Raw genomic sequence first — 5,801 nt, 5'->3', positions numbered from 1 at the left:
CGGGTCACGTGACTGAATCAACCAATGACAGAGCAGCAGCGGGGGTGGGTTTTACAACCTGACATCAGAGGAAGTGACGACAGACACGTCACTTGCCTCTCAGCGAATCAGAGCGTTTCAAACAGCGGTTTTCAACCAATGACGGATCGTCATTCTAGCTAGGCATGTTAGCACTAGCCTGAAAAAGTCCGGTCAACTTTCTTTCATTAAAACTGTCAAAATGCACTATTTTCTGTTTAAAATGTGACGAATAAACTCTCAACAGCGTACTGAGGCGGCGCCCAGTTCAAAACAGCAGTTTATCCATGCAAACGACTCGTTCGAACGAATCAGAACCGAGCCGGAACAGAACCGGGTCCGAGCAGAACCCGTTCCTCTCTGCACCACAGTTTAAACATAATCAAACGCTTTCCACAGCTTATTAGTTCACAGATAACAGATGTACCATTTCAGCTTTTAAATGAACACACTGACTTTACTTTCAGCTCTAAAAACACCACAACTGAAAACTTTCTCTGAACACCACAGCTGCAAAACGCTGCGTTTCACACAGCAATCTGCACTCTTAAGCTAATTTCAGTTAAGATCAGATATGCCAACATGATAAATTCAATTGTTACACGAATAACAGTCCATTCATGATACCGTACGGGGCCACCAGTATGTAATGAACATATACCTGTCAGATATTATTCATAATTTAAACGGGATTCTTTCATTTTTCTGGACTGAGTACTATCGTGTTTTGAATGATTAAATGTGGACGGAAACGTGTTTTAATTTCTGACTCACCATCAACAGTGAGCCGTTTATTAAAACAATTTAAAACAACATCACACATTTACATTAATTGGCAGATTGATTTCAACAACAGCTTAATTAACTGGCTTTACAATTAGAAAACCATACGGCCATGGTTTCCACTTGCAGCTTTTAAACCAACAGACATTTCTGAAAATATCTGGATGATTACTGGCAGATAGAAGAGTTTTAAAGATGGGAAAATGAAGTTTAAATGGAGAGAGATGGGTGAGGGAATTTGTCTGTTATAACCAGAACAACACGCTCCTTTGGACCCAGCTTAACCCACGGTACACTTCGCAGTTGAAGATCGACTTTTTACCTTTCTGAAGATATGTCAGTTCCGGCGTAAAGTTCCACTTCAAGCCACCTTTCAGCGTCTCCTTAAGGATAGCAAAGACCTCAGGAGTCGTGAGATCATCACAGAACAGACTTCTTCATTGTTCAGAGTGTTCGTCGAGTAGCCACAGCGAGACGTCGTGGCATCGACGGACTCTGGTCATTCCATTAGAAACTTCTCTGGAACTCTGGTTCTCTCTGGAACGTTGTTCAGCGTTCTCGTTGTTCTGCGTTCTGCGTTCTGCCTGGAACTAGGAAGTGTTGACCCTTTTAAAGAGGTCAGTTCCGGTTCCTCTGAGAACTTCCTGATTGTTCGAAACGAACCAACAGGGGTGTGGTCTTAGTGATGTAAGAGGTTCATTAAAAGTCAGAAAAACAGTAGATTGTTTTAAGAACAGACAGAAAGATGTTTTGAAGAAATGAGACTTTTTGGAGCCAGTTTTCCTTCTATCTGTCTGAAAAAGTTAAACATGACATTTCTTTCCAGTAAACATGTTTTTGACCGAAACTTGACTTCTGACCCACATCACGACTTGCTCATTTCAGACAGAAGATCAAAAATGCATAATTATTCTTGTAACAGACATTAACTTGATTTCTACTTTGAATGAGGATTAAAAATCATTAATACTGTTTCACAGTTGATTTAAAATGAGTAGTTCACTTCAACATTTAAAATGGTTTGAACTAAACACACTTTTGATTATCAAGATATTGTAAAATAGTAATGATAATAAAAAAGAGAGTGTTCTTTCAATTGATCAGTGTAGGACACACTTAGAAAGTCTCTGGATGAACTTAATTTTGTGTTTCTGGACTCAAATCAATGAAATAACAGTTCTTGTCCCAGGAAGGCCCTCAGGGCCAGATTTTGACCTGAGGCTTAGTTCACTACACTTGACTGGATATTCTCGCTGTGGACAAACTCCAGGACCCCCTCTGGACAGTTAATTCAGTTTGTTGTTGGACTGTTAGATCTTTGAAAAGTCACGTTACTTGGCTGACAAGTTCTTTGTTGTTGTGTCAGTGGTGCTTGACTAACAACGTCTTTGAACCGTCTCATTGGTCAGTTTCACAGACCCAACTTCAGCGCCCACCTGAACACCTCTGGTATCTGATCCGGCACCCAGCACTAGAGTGTTCTGATCAAAACTCAGATGGATGTTGTATGCATTTAAATGCTAACTTCTGTGTTTTGTGGGCCTAGCCAGACTCATCTTCCCAATCCACAGGTCTGTCCTCTCAGGCCGCTCAGAAGGAAAAATAAACAATCCAATTATTAAAATCTGATTCAACATTCATCTGTTATCCACATTAATCATCTGTTAGCAAGTTCTACTCTGGAACTGCAGCGTTTACCTTCAACGGAGTCATTCCGGTGTCCTGGATTGTACAACAGACGTGTTAAACGTTCAATTACATAAGAGTGAAAACTTCCATTAAACACTGCACAATCTAAGTCTTTACCCCTAGTGCACAAGATATTCCCTTCAAAACAATGTCTTCCATCTTGTAGAATATGTGTTTTGACTCACCACCTGACAGTGAAGTCCACTCTCAGGTCCACATTATCCATTTAGACCTTGTAAAGGTTTAGGCAGCATGATAATATGTAATCACTTCTTGTTATATAACAAATCTGCAAATCATTTCATCTCATACTATGCTGTTTCACTGTATCACAAACAAAATACTTGTAATTCAAATCAATTAAGACTATGTATACCCTTCAAGACATCACAGAGTCCATTGTCACTGCACAAAAACGTCTACATGCACCTTTGTTCACAAAGTACAACTTCTTAAACTCACCATGTACACATCTCTGTTGTCCTTTTGCACTCCTAGGACCTGTGTGAAATCTCAAGTCATAAAGTTAAAGTCATGTCATTTACCCACTAGAATTGTTGTTGTCCCATAATTAACCTAGTTCCAACAGCTCTTAGAAGGAAACAGCTCCTAAACGCTAAACATTTTCAATATGTGATAAACTCATGTGGACTGATTAATTTAACCCAAGTATTTCAATTTGAGTTTAGTTAAGACTGATTAATTTAATCCAAGTATTTCAACTCGAGTTTAGTTTCCTAATTTATTTGACCTAAGCATTTCAATTTGAGTTTAGTTAAGAGTTTCTTTGACCAGAATAAAATTTTTCTTTGTTTTACGAGTGTCAAGGATTTTGTTTATTACTTATTTTTTATTCAGTCGTTTTTTAGTTGAATTTAAAACCTGATTTTATAGTCAATTCCAATAAGTAATTTTGGCTAATTTGTTTACAGTGTGTCATCCAGAAATGTTTAAACTTAATTTGACCTGTTTATGATGTTTATTTGTTTTATTTGTCCTGCTTCCTTCGGCTTTACCCTTTTCAGAAGTCACCACAACGAATCATTCCTCTTAGGCCTTTGTCAGACATACGCCTCACTTCCTCACCGTCAACTCTGATTGTACAGAAAATTGTTTAACCTTGGTTTCTTATCCCCGTTTATGTCTGGCATCAGACAGCTGTGGTGTAATCAACTGCGTGCTCGTATTATCTAATTCCGCCGCCTCTCTCCTACTGGTTTTGTTTTAAACGATGCATTACCTTTCCCCTAGTTTAAACGATGTATGAAGTTCCTCTCCCAACGTTCAGTGACTGAAAATGGCGTTCTGATCTCCTCCTGCCACGATCACCGCTGTTGATGTACCACCTCCAAGCACCTCCTCCCTCTTTTAAGCTGTATTCAGCTTACTCCAACGTTTTTTACTTCTACTGACGTATTTCTGTTAATTTCTGAACATCAAGCTCCCGTCAGCTAATGTTTGGAAGATTCAGATATTCCTGCTAACATCACAGATACCATTTAGCTGTTTCATGCCAATATCAGCTAATTCCACCTTTATTTTAAATTAATCCAACTTTTACAGCCTAATTCAGGAACACCAAGCCCTACCCACTTACTTTTGGTATTTTAAGCTTATTTCTGCTTGTTTTAGCTATTGGTCTGCTGGTCTTTAGCTAATTGCCTCTTTTTCGTTTTGATACTTCCCATAATTTGTGCATTTTGTCTGATATTGATCCTGTAGATTTTCCACAGGCTTCACATGTTCCACATTTATGAGTTCCCCACCTGATAACAACATTCACACACTCAGGCATTCAAATATTTTATTTTCATGCACTCCTGGCCACAGTTGTAATAAAACAAATACAAGTCTGTGGTATGAAACAACCCAGAGTCCAGACTTGTCCTTGCCTTATACAACAGCGCCCCCTTGCGGTCAGGATATGGAAGCTCCACTCACCCACAGACACACAGAAAAAAGAGAAAAGTAACCCTTCGCTTCTTTCCCACACGCAGCTCACTCCCCCCTTTTTTCCTTCTCTCCATTGTTACGTCTCCCTCAACGCCTCCGGCCTTGAAGCCGTTATACAACATAGAAAACACGGCGCAAACAAAAATTACAACGTCCTAAAACTAATGCGATTCCTGATCACATGAAATTTGGTAAACTCACTACGTCCTTGCACATTTCCCTTTAAAGCTAACTATTAATGGAGCACAGTTTATGATGCAGTCTACACATCAAAAGGAGTGCCAGCGCCTTACCCCCGCCCCGTGCTTGACACGAGCGGACCTTAATCTCGTCAGATGTAAGGTTTTGATGGCCAGATCCGCTGAGAACAAAGGGAAAATGTGTCGGTCACCCACGTGACCTCCGGCAGGCCGTCTCGCCTTCCTCCGGCCACAAGTAAAACTTGTGAAACTAACTAAACACTACCTAAACGTCAAAGAAAGCGTTCGGCGCTTAAACTGTCTGAATATCGTAACCCACCTCGTCAGAATTAACACGAATCACCGGAAGTTAGCTTAAATAAAACCATCTTTATTTCCGGAGATGGCTGCATGCACACCAACAGAGGAATTTGAATTTAGTTTTAATTTGGCTTACGGCCGAATAGCCAGAACTCCGGACCATTAAGGTCCAAACAGTTAACCAGCCTACCTGAAATTAATGGGCCCAGTTCCTCTCTGCGTGTGCCCCGCAAGCCACCTCGATCCAATTCAGTCTAGGCCGCGCCTCGCTGCACGTCGGGTCACCATTCTGTCGTGGCTGGCTACCACGTCGTGTTCAAACAGCTGAGACGTCGCCCTCGGTATAAAAGATTTATTTGACAAAACATTGGTTACAGATATTCAGAGACAAACAATTACATTAATAAGATATATGCATATAAATGGAGCATTAAAGAACGAACCGTCTCGGTGTGCGCCTCCCGGAAATGCTCGGTGGGCGTGTGTCATTTCCGGCCTTTTATCACAGTTTGAGAAGCCTAGCTTTCTGATTGGTTTAGCTTCTGTTGCTATGGTTACGACTCTAGCCCGCCCCCTCAAGGACGTTAATGTCTACATTTCAGATAAGTTTTGCCTCACTGAAATCGTTCGTTTTAGCTGTTTGTTTAACGTGATTATACCTTAGTGATACCAAATTATACCTTAGTGATACCAAATGATTTGAGTTAAAGTTGTTTATTTCTAGGAATAATTAATAACTATTAATTGTTATCTAACTCATGTTTGCGTGTTCTTACTTGATCCTTTTTATACTTTTTAGTTTAGTTGCTGTTGTAGCTTACTGTGACAATTAACCCTGTGTCCTCTCAGCTAAACCGA

Source organism: Nematolebias whitei, chromosome 11 (assembly GCF_014905685.2).
Source record: "Nematolebias whitei isolate Nwh7 chromosome 11, NemWhi1, whole genome shotgun sequence".
Lineage (NCBI taxonomy): Eukaryota > Metazoa > Chordata > Actinopteri > Cyprinodontiformes > Rivulidae > Nematolebias > Nematolebias whitei.
The sequence above is the reverse complement of the archived record's forward strand: the minus strand, read 5'-3'. Positions refer to the sequence as shown.